Here is a 15,660-nt window from a genome sequence, read left to right on the forward strand (position 1 = left end):
TTTATATTGGAACATGGTGTTAGTAATAACCAGTCCATGTCCTGAGCAGAAATCTAACAGATATTTTCCATTATTATTAGCTTTGCTGTTTTCTTTTTCTCCAAATTTTTCCAAAATATTTTTGTATGTTTGACAATCATTTCCTACTCTGCTACTTTAGATCTCCAACAAGGACCAACTTTTCCTTTTTCATTGTGTCAGTTGCTTTTTCTAAAGCCTCAAAAAATTCCTCCACTTCTACCTTAGTGGAACCTTCTGTGGGACCATAGGCACAAATAAGTCTCATTGTCCAATTCCCCATTCTGATATTTGTCTACATCACTCTACTTGAGACTGGCTGCCATTCAAGAAGATTAGCCTCGTATTTTGTGTTGAATACTATGGCTGCTGCTTCTTTTCCTTGATTGTCATTGCCTGAATATAACATTTTGTATTTATTGCTCAGAAAGATCTCACCAGTTTTTGTCTTTTTTGTTTCAGTTCACCCCTATTATGTCGATCTGGTACATATCTAATTCCTCGACTAGCTCCATTTCTTTTCCATTCAGGCTTCTTCATGTAAGCCTTGCATTGTAAGCATAACATAATTTTAGAAAGCATATCATTTTCACTTGGTTTCAAAGAAGTTATACTTGGAAAGAAATTGTTAATTTTTATCCTTTATTCAAGTGCAAGCAGAGTTTCTGTGTTTGCTTATACTTGGATAAAGGATTAAATAAGAATATAATTTCTTGCTAAGTATAATTTAGCTTAGTGTAGATTGATTGACATTTATTCTGACCAAGGAAACTCTGTGTGTGTGTGTGGGGGGGGGGGGGGGGGGGGGGGGGGGGGGGAAGAGGGATTTTCCATGGTAACTAATTGATCTCACATGTAAGCACACTGCTGGCAAAATAAAGTTTAAAATTGGTTTAAGATGTTTAAATGTGTTCTCTGGACTGAGAATGTAATATTGTACTATATTTAACCAAAAACAGTAATACACAAAGAGCAAATAAAGACATTTTTAAATATTAAAAAAAAAATTCTGAATAATAATAAAAATGCTGTTATGACAGATAACAATAAAAATGTCTGTACAGTGATCTCTCAATTAATACAGTCTTCAAATGAATTCACCATCATTTAACCATCTCTTGAATGGGTTATTGGCAACTGACTTCTGGAACAGCACCAACATAATTGTACCTTAAATTATATAACCAGCATATTGTTCTTCCACTGTGTTTGGATAATTGAGGGATTACTGTGCTATCATAATACTATATTACAGTAAAATAAATAGACCTACTCCCTTTGAGGAAAAAGACATTAGAGAATGTATTTATTTCATACAATAATTTATTATATTAATTACAGAGGTTAGGGACACCGACCCCCCCTGCATTTCAAAAATCTGCATATAACTTTTGACTCCCCAAAATCTTAATTACTAATAGCCTACTGTGGAAGCCTTTGGCTCTTCATATGTCTATTAATTACAGATATTAACATTTAATTCTGCCATTCAAACTTTACCCCTCTCTCTTTTCCTTAACTCCAGTAATGGTTTTTCAGATTCTCTTCCATCTCATCTCATATTCACATCAAACATCAAAAAGTGCCAAGGGAGTAGAATGGATTTCTTACCGTCACAGAACTTTTACTCCCACCCTCCCCTTTTCTCTGAGATTGTTATGTGTGGATGATTCTGATTGCATTTTCAGTTTGTACCTCCTTGTGCATTCATTTAGATATCAATTAGTTTGCATCTGGCAACTACAGAAAATTATCAGAATATCAGGCTTTTTAATAAGATACATAACACTTTAAATTTTATAGTGAGTACTTCTTTTAATTACTGAAGGGGGAGCATAGTCATTCTTTTGCATATCTTCATTTGATTGGAGATAAAAATCCAGAGAAGAGCATTGTAATTTCTGGAACTTGTTTCATCTGGAAATCAAATCATTTTCTCAGAATCTTGTCAGTATAGGTACTAATCCTATATGTGTCTAAAACACCTATGTGACTAAGATTGAAAGTCGAGTCACTCTGATATTTAGTTGGATTATGTTGTTTGGAATTACAACAGAAGCAGCTAAGGCTATATGGAATTACAACAGAAGCAGCTAAGGCTATATATGAGATAAGTGCATTGTTTTTGTTGTATACAGTTGACCCTTGAAGAATGTGGGGGTTAGGAACACTGACCCCCCTGCATTTCGAAAATCTGCATATAACTTTTGACTCCCCAAAATCTTAATTACTAATAGCCTACTGTTCATTGGAAGCAGTACCGATAACATAAACAGTTGATAACACATTTTATTTTATATGTATGTACGTATATACGCTATATTCTTACAATAAAGTAAGCTAGAGAAAAGAAAATATTATTAAAGAAACATAAGGAAGTGAAAATACATTTACAGTACTGTACTGTATTTATTGATACCGTAAGTTTATGTCATCTTTACTAGATGAATCATCTGTCTGTCAATATTTACATCAATATTGTATTATATGATACATAACACTGTAGATGTTACACGTGTTACTAACACTAGACATCTAAAATGAAAAGATAACACGAAAAAGCAATTTTGCATATTTATTTACTGGTATAACTATTCATGCATTGACAACGAAGAAATGACAACATGATTACTTTATGGTATCCTAGCCTATACACTAATTAATGAATCATAAAATTATTTTATTCTAATTAAATTAACTAATTCATAACTTAATTTTATGCAATGATTTAATACTGCATCTTTATGTTTGTTTGCATTTCTCTTGACTGTGAATGGTGCTATGTACTGTTTGTAAGTGTTTGTGTGCATAAGTTTTGATAAATCTTAACTTTTTATAATAGATCAGTTTATATTTTATGGTAGTAAATGATAAAATAGACTAGTATCTACATATATTTCTTGAATTCATGACATAGTTAACTCTTTCTTAATTTTGTTCGATATTTCTAGGCTAGGCGGTTCATCTACAAATTTTCCAAATTGTCGTAAATCTCCAAAAAATTTTCAGCATATTTAATAATAATAAAAAAATCCCCGTATAAATGGATCCGTGCAGTTCAAACCTGCGTTGTTCAAGGTTCAACTGCATATTCTTCTGGCTAGTTTCCTGTTTCATGAGAAGTCATTAATTTGACTGCATTTTTTACCAGGGTGCTTAAGGGTCAAAGCTGTATAACTGAGAGGAGACCTCCACATAGAATTTAAAGGAATGTGGAGAACCTACCAGGGCTTCTGACCTAATGTCGAATCCTCACCTTCTTGTGGTGCACCCTGTTGGGTATCTACTTTGATACTGAACGAACAAGGATGGGCTGGCAATTTGGGATTTAGCTGACCAAATTGTATTCTTATTGGTTAAACCAAAATAAAAAATGATGGTACAACATGACAAAATTTCATGCCGGCTGGGGCGTTGCACGGTTAAACAAGGCCCCCGTTGTTTTTGCCAGGGAACCAGTGCGAACAGCGAAATGTCAGCTACTGAAACAAATCTGAAAACAAACCCCAACTCAACATCACCAGAGTTAAAGATCGGTACTATCAACGTAAGAAACCTGAATGGCAAAGAAATGGAGCCAGCTGAAGAATTAGATAAGTACCAGATCGACATAATAGGGGTGACTGAAACAAAAAAGACCAAAACTGGTGAGATCTTTCTGAGCAATAAATACCAAATGTTATATTCAGGCAATGACAATCACGGAAAAGGAGTAGCCATAGTATTCGACACCAAATACGAGGCTAATCTTCTTGAATGGCAGTCAGTCTCAAGTAGAGTAATGTGGGCAAATATGAGAATGGGGAACTGGACAATGAGACTTATTTGTGCCTATGGTCCCACAGAAGGTTCAACTAAGGTAGCAGTGGAGGAATTTTTTGACGCTTTAGAAAAAGCAACTAACACAATGAAAAAGGAAAAGTTGGTCCTTGTTGGGGATTTAAATAGCAGAGTAGGAAATGATTGTGAGACATACAAAAATATTTTGGGAAATTTTGGAGAAAAGAGCAAAGCTAATAATAATGGCAAATATCTGTTGGATTTCTGCTCAGGACATAGACTGGTTATTACTAACACCATGTTCCAACATAAAAATGTGCACAAATTCACATGGAGAGAAGAAGCTAGGAATAAGAAAAGTCTCATTGACTATGTTATTGTTGATAGTGATGTTATCTCCCTGGTGCAGGACACCAGAGTGTACAGAGGATTTGAAATTGGAAGTGATCACTATTTAGTCTTTAGCAGGATAAAATTGAATTTCATATTGAAAAGAATAACATGTAAGAAAGTTTTAAAGAGAATAAAAGTTGAGCAGCTCTCAGTTGTGAACTGTAGACTAAAATACAGAAAGATTATTGAATAAAAAATGAAAGAGTTTGAGAACAGGAATCAAACCTTGGAGATTCAGTGGCAAACTCTGAAGAAAACATTGATTGATTCTGCCAGAGAGGCATGTGGTGAGGTTGTGTACAAGGATAAAAAAATCAGAACTCCCTGGTTGACACAGGAAGTTAAAGAGGCAGTGAAGGAAAAGAAGACAGCATATCAAAAGTTCCTGGCAAATAAGTCAGTTTTACTCTTACGGAATGCAGAGACAAATGTAAGAAAGCTAAGCAGTGTATAAAACTAGCTAAACAAAAGTCATGGGAAGACTGTGGCAAGAATATAGAAAATAAATATAAGAAGGTGGCAAAATATTCTGGAGGTTGTTGAAGAAGCTTAGGAATGGAGGAAAGAGTGCTGTAAAAGCAGTTAGAGATGATAAAGGTGACATGAAAACGGGAGAAAAAGATATCCTTGAAGTATGGAGTAATTACTTTGAAAAACTGCTAAATGAAACAAGCAGTGATGACAGCACAGTGATAAAAAACACTGACCAGGCATGCAGACAGGAATACATCAAATTCCTGATGATTGGAGTAGAGCTCTCATAGTACCCATATATAAAAAGGGAAATAAAACTGCATGTGAGAATTACAGAGGTATTTCCCTACTGAGTGTCGTGTCCCTGGCAAGATCTATGCAAGTATACTTGAGAAACGGTTGAGAAGAATTGTGGAAGAAAAGCTTGGTGAAGAACAAGCTGGATTCAGGCCAAATAGAGGCTGTCAGGATCAGATCTTCACTTTACGACAAATAGTCGAGAAAGCATCGGAATATAACAAAGATCTGTGTTTAAGTTTTGTCAATTTGGAAAATGCATATGAGAAGGTGCCAAGAGAGAAGCTATTCAATACGCTGCAGTTATATGATGTCAATGGGGCATTATATCAAGCAATACTTAGTCTTTATTTGAGTTGTAAGTCTCCAGTTAGAATTGAAGGAAGTACAGGAAGATGGTTTAATGTTAAATCTGGTGTGAGACAAGGATGTACATTATCCTCTCTGCTATTCGTTATCTATATGAATCACATTATGAAAGAAAGTGGTATTAAACCTGATATCAAAATTGGAGATGTTAATGTCAGCTCTTTGCTTTATGTGGAAGATGTTATACTTCTAAATAAATCCGCTACAAGTCTGCACGATTCTGTGACTAAATTGAATAGCTGTTGTAATAGATATGGTATGAAGGTCAGCAATAAAAAGACAAAGACAATGAAAATAGGCAGAATCATTGAAAATGTCAACTGTGTTGTGAATGGAGAACCTGTGGAACAAGTAAAACATTTCAGCTACTTATGCACGATTTTTACTGAAGATGGTAAATTAAATATAGAAATAGACAACAGAATCAGCAAAGCTGGCATGGTGGGAAGTCAATTGAATAAATTCATATGGAATAAGAGAGAAATTAGTCAGAACAATAAATTAGCTGTATACAAGACAGTGTTCAAACCAGTTTTAACTTATGGATCCGAGAGCTGGGTCAGAAGTAAAACACTTGACCAAAGACTAGAGGCCGCAGATATGAGAGTCCTGAGAAAGATTAGAGGCGTGAACAGATGGCATCAATGGCAATATCATATTAAAAATGAGGATATTAGGAAAGAACTTGACATTATCAGCATCCAGGAATGCGTTAGCAGAGCTAATCTCAGGTGGTATGGTCACTTAAATAGAATGGGAGAGGAAATATTAGCAAAACAAGTGTTCTTTGCCAGGTTGGCAGGAAAACGACCCAGAGGAAGACCAAGATATAGGTGGATTGATACGGTACAAAGTGCCTTAGACGATAGAAATATAAGATCTGATAATGTTGGAGTATTGGCAAGTAACAGACTGATTTGGAGGAAAATTGTAGATAGGAAGTTAGTAATGATGTAATTTTTTCATGTAGTACTGTCGTATCCTGTACACCCCTTGAGGGTACATGGCAGGAATTTGATGATGATGCATTTTTTACCCTCAGACCAAGAGAAATATATGTTTATTTATTATTATTATTATTTTGAAACGTTTTTTCTCAGCGGTGGATTACTCTGTTCATGGGTCGATGAAGAACGCAGCCAGCTGCGAGACTTGGTGTGAATTGCAGGACACATTTTTCCAACGCACATTGTGGCCTCTGGTACCTCCCAGCGCCTTGCCTGTCTGAGTGTCAGATAACGATTTCCGAAGGCTTGTCTGCATGCCAGTCACAATCCTAGGGGCTTCTCTTAACCTTCAAGAACATTTTCGTGCACAGGCATCCTACTTGGTCATCTCCGAGTGTCGACGAAACGTTTGATCGGCCTAAGTGCAGGATGGCGGAGATAGAGCGTGACCCTGTAACGCACTGTGTCACGTGAAAACGTGATGAAGACAACCTCTTCCTTCGCGAAGACAGTACCTGGTTCTCGCCGTCTACCGCCGGTTTGCATCGAAAAAAAAAATTTTTTTTCGTATGACTGCATTTCTATTGTTCCGTTTACGTGCCACATTTGTGAATTTGTCGACCTCAGATCAGACAAGATGACCCATTGAATTTAAGCATATAAATAAGCAGAGGAAAAGAAACCAACAGGGTTATGGCGAGCGAACGGGGATGAGCCCAGTGGCAAATTCCGTGTCCCTAGAAGGCATCTGGAAAATGTGGCGTTTAGGAGCAATCATTTTGTCTGTTGACAGCGTCGCAAGTTCTCCTGAACGGCGCTGTGACCAGAGTGGGTGCGAGGCCCATAGCTGATGCTGTCTCCGTCTGGTGTGAGATCCTTGGAGTCGGGTTGCTTGGGAGTGCAGCCCTAAGTGGGTGGTAAACTCCATCTATGGCTAAATACGTCAGTGAGACCATTAGCAAACAAGTACCATGAAGGAAAGTTGCAAAGAACTTTGAAGAGAGAGTTCAAGCGTATGTGAAACTGCTCAGAGGCAAATGGATGGGCCCTCGAAAGCCGAAAGCAGGGGCGATTCAGTCAGTGGAAGTTGGACTGGTGTCGGTCTGAACGACGGACAGTGCCAGGCTGGGCCGGGGCCAGAGCCCTTCCGGTCGCTGATGCACTTCCTTTCGCTAGTAGGATGCCGCAACCAGTTGGGTTTCCCCCTTCGAGAGGAATTTGTCAGCCATGAGGATGGGTGCCGGAAGGTGGCGCTCAAACCATCGCTGGTTATATATCCAGCCTGCCTTAGGCATGACGCCCAACTGTGGTCGAACGGTTCCTTGTGCGGGACCTTGCCAAGCCCTCCTGAGCGAGCGGGATCTCTGGCAGGTGCCCTTCTGCGACGGTGTTAACCATTCATTCCACACGAGCCTGTGGACGAATCTCGAAGGCATGTCGCTGGTCCAGACCTGCCTTGAAACACGGACCAAGGAGTCTACCATGTAATATTTTATCTATTTTATTTTGGCTGTAGCCCATATACCATGGTTGCATTCATTTATCAAAGATCTTAGAGACTATCAACAGCCAGATTTCTCTATATTATCATTTTAGTTATCTGACCCATAGAGGGTGCCACATAAGGACATTAGGTGTTAGTTACTGTTTAAATTGTTTCTACAATTACTTAGTTTAGTGCTGGGTAGAAAACCAGCGAAATATTAATGAATTTAATAAATGTAGTTTTTCCTTTGGTTCTATTGTTAAGCTTTATTATGGATAATGAACACCACCTAAGCCTTTCTTTACTCAAAAGTTAGTATTGTCATGTGCATACTGAAAAATGTTGCTTTTAGTTTCAAAGATGAACTGCGATTATAGTACTACTAAAGTATGTGTGTGTGTGTGTGGTGTCAAAGCTTTTGTGTGTGTGTGTGTGTGTGTGAGTGAGAGAGAGAGAGAGAGAGAGATTTATAGATATGTATTAATAACACCTTATCTGTGTGTGTTACATGTTATATATATATATAATGTCATATATACTGTAAAATTTTCAAAATTTGTATACGATAAAACAGAACTTAGAATACCGTATGTAGCATAGTAAATAATTATCTGTTTTCTTTAAAACATGCTCATCTGTTATAGTGAACTAGTTTTAATAGTGCTAGTTCTTAAAATAATTCCAAATTATAGACTGATCTAACTAAAGTTTTAATTCATTATTAATGAATTCACTTGAGATTGTCATAAATAAAAATTGTAAACCTTACAGTTCTTTTTACATAAACCTTTATTTCTGTTTTTCAGTTTTTTCTGGTTACAAAAGTAGCTCTGACAATCGCTGGTTATATTTATTATTCCCATTCCAAGTCAAATTGATCACATTGAAATACATTTAGTACTGAATGCTTTCTCCTTGTACCTAATATGGAAATAATGTTGAAGAGGATACTTTTGCCGTTGCATTTATCACTGTGGTTGTTTCCTTCCAGAGCAAACCAGAAGTGAAGTGATTACTATACATGTTAATTGCATAAAGAAAAATAAAGTCTATTAAAAAGTTATTTTTCATGATATCAGGGAACACACAGAAAGAATGGATAGTTTCTGAAGTGAGATTGGAATGACAACAGTTTATGTGGGAAGAAAGTTTAAAAGAAAAAAATTACTGAATTAAAAATAAAAATTGCATATGGATTATTCACCTAATTAAATATTAAGTGTGTAAAAAATAACTAAATCAGCCTATGAATGCCCGTGTGTGTTCATATCCATTCTTGATATCATCATCATCAGCCATTGTCAATCCACTGCTGGATGAAGTCCTTTCCAAGATTACACCAAAACTCATCAATCCACTGTGATTTAGGTCAGCGCCATGGTCATTTTTCCTCTCCTGGAATCCAATCCAGTACTTCTTTTGTCCATTGTTAATCTTGTCTTAAAGCAATATGCCTAGTCAATTTCCACTTTAGATGTTTCACTCTTCCTATGATGTTAGACTTTGGTTTGATTTCTTATCCACATGTTCCTTTTTTGATACTAAGCATACTTCTTTCCATACTAAATTGTGTTCTTAATTTTTGAATTTCCTTTGCATTTAGTGTCTATGTTTCACAGCCATATGTCAATATAGGTTAAAATACATAGGTTAAAAACTTTTCTCTTCAGGCATAATGGTTGTTCGGCTTTGGAATATTGACTGTAAATTTTCAAATGCTTTCCACCCAAGTTGTGTGTCTTTTAATTTTGCCTACGATATTTTGTTCCATTGATATCTGTTGTCCTAAGTGTAATGATCTACTTGTTAAATTTCATCATTATTGATTTCTATTTCTGGTTGGACATAGTTATTGAACATACTGTACGTCCATAGATGCAAGACCCTTCAACACTTCTGCGCATGTCAGAAGAAGGAGAATCGATTCTGATATTAGGATAATCAATGCATTTCATGGGATGGGTGTTTATTATTATATGTCTGCAAATGAGCTTTTCTGTTATGCAAATTCTAGTTCTTAAAGTGGTAACTATTTTGCTTGTACGACAATCAGAAAATTTATGTACAAAGCACGTGATTTCAAGTGTTGGTGACAAATTTGTACATCCTTTATTTGTTTCTCCCCCTTCAGCATGAATTGACTGTTCTTGGCATTATATATTTAGTTTAATCCTTTATCCAAGTATAAGCAAACAAAATTTGCACCTGAAGTATCTTCAGGACTGGGGCAACTCATGGCAAAGGTGGACTGACTTCTCATCAATTTCCTTAGTATCCCATAATGCAAGCACACCTCCTTGTGGACATGTATAATGCTATGCATTATGGGAAGGGTCACTACCCAGACCGGTTTCGACCTTTATTGAGGTCTCTTCAGTGGGAGCCAGACCCAGAGGTGATAACAAGGTTGAAGCAATGCAGAAATCATATTTCCATATATATACCAGTTGCTTGGTTCTACTTGTTGCTTACTATTCTTGGCACATTACTGAGCTCAGTTTTATGAACTGTGGGTGTACAATACTTGGGCCTTCTTTAGGTCAGCTGTTCTGCTAGCATTTTGGAGTTTATTGATATGAGTCTGTAATTCACATGCAATTGAAGTAAAGATAACTGTTATCTTCAAAGCATAAATGACTTAAAGATCTTCCATTTATCTTCAGACCTTTCCCTTCCCAATTAAGAAATTTGAATATTTCTTTTAGGCATGCTGTGAATAATTTTGCAGATATTGTGTCACCCTGTCTTATCTCTACTGTGGAAATACAGAGAGGTCTTATACCTCTCTGTATTTCCACAGTAGAGATGTTTCCATTGAAATGAATTGCTGCTGTTGCATTGGTGTATGCTGATTTGATGGCACCTCTACTTGTTGGTTTTGCAATGCTTTAAGTATTTTGAAATATATAAATATATCAGTGGCATCCCATGCTCATTTTGGTTGGGTATGCTGTCGTGGCTTATATGACCCACGCTACAAAATTCAGGTCAATTTGACTGTATGATTGCATTTTTATCGATGTATGAAAGTTTTAAGAATGCAAAGCACATCAGTGCTCATTTAATTGGCCTAATGCGATTAATTATAGCATAACTTTGAATAGCGCATTTGGAAGAACGACAGCACGTTGCTCCCTTCGATTAGAAAAGGCCTAAGTTCGATTCTCGTCATGAAGGGAGGAATCTTTATATGGACTTTTTCAATTGAAGGTGAGTTAGCCGATCTCATACGGAGGTAGCAGAGTTTTTTCATCCCGCATACAGACATATCGGCCCTTCAGAACACACAGAAAATACTAGCTGTGGTGTGGGTGGTTGTAGGCAGTAGCTGGCGTTGATGTAGGTGATTGGCAGTAGAGGTTCTGTGTAGCAGTGAAGATGTTGAGGTACAGTAGGTGTCCTCCCGCGATGAGTCTTTGGACTCCTCGGAGGTGTCACGAATAATAATAATACTTTCATTTGTCAGTTATAACCAAATCTGCGCAGAGGCAGGGACAATGTTTGTTTTAAGATACTGTATATTAGAAAATAATAATGGAGAATGTTCTATTCGGTTAGTATATTTGAATTACTCAAAGGTATAAAATTTGGAAGAGGGTGGACGAGCCTTACCTCCTTCGACTTCAATACTGTTTCCATTGTGAATATGGACAAAAAAAAGTTATAAATTTAGTGAAAATTATATATTAAAAACTAGTCTATATTATGTATAAAAACTTGCCTACCCACGTTAATTCATACTTTATGCATGCAAAACAGATGAAACTCAGAAAACAAAAATGGCAACTCATGAAAAATGACAATGTTTGATTGGATTGGTTGACACAACAGCCAGTCACAGCCTCTAGGTGCTATTGTCTCAGAGCTTGCCTTCTGAGTGGTTTAAAACTACTAGAACACTAAGAATTTGACCTGCTGCTCCATCTGTACCTCTTTTCAAAGGGCTCGAAGGTGTGTGTATTTTGAATGCACACCCAGGCTATTAACATGAATGTAATGCAATGTTTACTTGTCAAAATGTCCTCTTCATGAAGCATTATTATATTGTTTACTTTTAGGAATCACATAAAGTCTGGAAACAATTAGGGGAGTCTTTAACAGGAATAAATGCAAAAACATAATTTAGGTGATATTGCTATTCGGTGTATAAGCATCACACACCTAACATACCCTGAAAATATTCGCCCCTGATATATATATATATATATATATATATATATATATATATATATATATATATATATATATCAGGGGCGAATATTTACTCTATTTTTCCAAAGTAAGCAAACTGTTTGCTTACTTTGGAAAAATGGAGTAAAACCAGGTTTAAGATTGCTTGGTATCTTTAACATAATTATACCCAAGGTAAAAATACTTTCTACATATATATATATAATCAAGAAGGAAAAAACACATAGGAGTGGATATGGAATAGTCCAAATGAAAGAATTAGTGAAATTGACTTTATCCTCAGCAACAGAAAAAACATCTTTTCAGGCTGTTCTTTTATCAACACTTTCAACATTTGAAGTGATGACCATTGTATGATACACAGTAAGATTCAAATAAATTGCCAAAAAGAAAGAAAAATGTTCTGAGGATTAAAGCAAAATGTTAGATTAGGTTAGCAGTTATATGCAAACTCAACATGAACAAAACAGATTTTAAAAATTTTAATGTAGAAGGCGATTCTGATCCATTGGAAAGTAATGATATACCTAAAATCTTCTGCATTGCTCACTTGAAATAGCTGGTACCAGAGAACAGAAACAAGATAGTTTAGGAAGAAATAAAGAGAGAAGAAACAAGCTGATAATCTAACAAATAAAAATTGAATTGAAATAAAATCGAATACACTGAATTGCACAAAAACACTTAGAAAATGTATCAATGAAGAAATAAGAAAATTTGTCAACTCATACAGGAAACAGTTGAAGTTATTTCCATCCTCAAAAAAGCCCCAGCAATAAAGAATTTTGAAAGATGGATGTGAGATCTGGACAGTGAAATGACTAGAAAGGAATTGAAAATTTTGCTGCTTATAAATAATTACACTGTTCATACAGAAATTATTTTTGCCTAATAAAGATAATTTCATTATTTTATTCATTACGTTAGTAAAGCTTGCTTTCTTAATATCCCTCCCTATCCTGAACATTACTTTTGTAATGCAGCCAGTGGATCCAGGAATAATAATCCATTCATTAGAGAAAAATGCTTCTGAACCATATTTTCTTAAATATTGTTGATTCAAAAGAATGCTGCATTGATGTTTTCTGGTGCTGTATGCTTTGTGCACTTGTGCAGCATGGAACAAAATTACTGGTAATATCATTTCTGTTTCAGGTATTCAGGACATGGTAGTTGAGATTATGGATGATCATGAGTAATAGCAAGCCTTAATTTTAGTCAAAACATTGTTAGTCAAAGTTCATCTGCAGAAAACGCAAATTTTTTGACTGTAGGCATTAATAAAAGTGGGCTGTTCAGAGTGTGTGTGACAGGACAGATTACTGAAAGCATTTTCATTGGTGAAACAAGTACAAATCCAAGTTCATAAATGATGCCTGCTCAGAATCATCACTGCAGAAATCCTCAACGAAGATGATTATTATTCGTGACACCTCCAAGGAGTCAGACTCATCGCGGGAGGACACCTACAACTGTCTCAACCACAACACCGAACCTCTACTACGAATCAACGCCATCTACCGCCCACCTCCACCACTACCACAACTAGTATTTTTTGTCTATAAATTGCACGTATTCTGAAGGATCGATTTGTCTGTATGCAGGATGAAAAACCTGAGTTTCCCTGCTACCTCCATATGAGATTGGCTAACTAACCTTCGATTGAAATCGTCCAGATAAAGATTCCTCCTGTCGCAATGAGAATCGAACTTAGGACTATTCCAATCGAAGGGTGCAATGTACCATTGTTCTTCCAATTGCGCTACGTAAGTGCTTATGGATTGCCAGCACCTGGAGAAAATTATTTGGAGGTCAATATGGTACTGAACATTATTTAAAAATTATGAACTTTGAAAATATTATTTTTAAAGTTACTTCCTTGAAGCAACAAGTAATTGCTGATTATTTACATGCAAACATGAAAAATGTTCTCTCCACTTTAGGTATAACTGTGTGTACAGACAGACAGCGATATATGTAAATCCATACATGTAGGAAATTTGAGATGCACAATATTTATGAACAGAGCATGCTGCATCATCTCAGTTCTCACATTACTCTTTCTGTGAATTAGTGTTGTGCTTAGTTTCACGTTTTTAGTGTTTATTCTAAATATTCACAATAGCTGGTAAATGTCCCCTTGAATCAAAATGTGAACCATTTTGCAAACAACATACTGCAATTGATCCAGAAATAAAATGTGTACAGTGTACAAAAATGATAATATACAAATATGAATGTGGGCATGTATAGCACGTGAACTTGGTCTTGTGGTATTGATAGTAAATATCATGGATATACCTCGCATATAAAAGAACATGTTAAAGGAATAGCCAGCATGAAAACAACCATAATAACAAAAAAAACATGAAGGCACACTAATGAGATGGAAAAATTGTCTATGATATGGATGAAGACCAGATCCAGAAATGTTGTTCCTTTTAAGCCTTATGACAATATAAGTTAACACAAGGAGTTTATTTGAGGACCTTAAGGAAAAATATCCTGAAGGAATACAGTCATTTGCTTCATATAATGGTTTGCACGTTTTAAAAATCGTGCTGGCTTTCATAATGTGTACATATCACGAGGCTGCTAGCAGCGATACCGAAGCAGTCAAAAAATTTTCCTGAGTAGTTACAATACTTAATCGACAAATGCCAATATTTGCATGAGCATATATTTGATATGGATTAAACAGACTTTTATTTTTTTTTAAAAAAAAAAATGGCATTTTGCATCTATATATATATTTCCATAGAGGAAATATATATATAAACCTATGTCAGGATACAAAGCATCAGAAAGAGTAATACTTTTGCTTGGTGAGACATCCAGAACATGCAAGTTCAAACCACTACTTGTTCACACCTCCAAAAACTCCTGAGCATTAAATGGCATTGTCAAAGCAACATTTCTGGTCCGTTATCAATCCAACCAGAAATCATGGATGACTAGCATTATTCGAAGACTGGTTTATCAACTGTTTTATTTTTCAAGTAGAAAAAATATTGCAACGAAAATGACATTCCCTTTAAGATACTGCTTATTTTGGACAATTTTCCTGGCCATCCTGCCATTTGGATGATTTCCACCCCAGTGTAAAAGTTGTCTACCTTCCACCCAACACTACGTCATTACTGCAGTTGATTGATCAGAGTGTTATAGCAAACTTCAAGGCATTTACAGAGAACATTTGCCCAAGCAGTTGACGCACTGGATAGAAATCCCAAAATAACATCTGGGAAATTCTGGAAATCTTACAATATTTATCATGCAATAAGGAATATTGCAAAAGCTTGGAAAGATATTACTCCATCATGTTTGAAACAAGTGTGGAAAACAATCTGTCTGCAATTTGTGCCTGACAACCAAAGTTTCTAGAAGGATGAAACATTTGAGGAAGTCAGTGAAAAAAATCGTAAAACTTGCAAAACAGAAATGAAAGGCAATGAACATGATGTGGAGGAACTTATAGAATTACATGATGAACAGTTATGAAATGCTGATCTCATTGAACTGGAAACTGCTAAAGTTATAGATGAAGAAAGACACAAAACCAGAATCCAGAACCAAAAGGATTCATAATAAAAGAGATGGCTGAAGCCTTTTGAAGATTCACTTCCTGTTTAGCTTAGTTTTAGAAAATGTATCCAAATACTTTCCATTTTCTTAAAGTACAAAGAATGGCTCAAGACACTTTTG

At 35.9% G+C, this 15,660-nt stretch overlaps 1 protein-coding gene and 1 pseudogene across 5 annotated transcripts in view; both read left to right on the top strand.

The window, feature by feature from the left end:
- Positions 1-15,660, top strand: part of LOC150097825 (CUE domain-containing protein 2) — a 408,650-nt gene that overhangs the window by 119,475 nt on the left and 273,515 nt on the right. The window lies entirely within an intron of this gene.
- LOC150097826 (5.8S ribosomal RNA) lies at positions 6,423-6,565 on the top strand (annotated as a pseudogene).

The sequence above is a fragment of the Typopeltis vanoorti genome, chromosome 16 (genome assembly GCF_054136105.1).
Source record: "Typopeltis vanoorti isolate ZY-2024b chromosome 16, IOZ_Tvanoo_1.0, whole genome shotgun sequence".
NCBI lineage: Eukaryota > Metazoa > Arthropoda > Arachnida > Uropygi > Thelyphonidae > Typopeltis > Typopeltis vanoorti.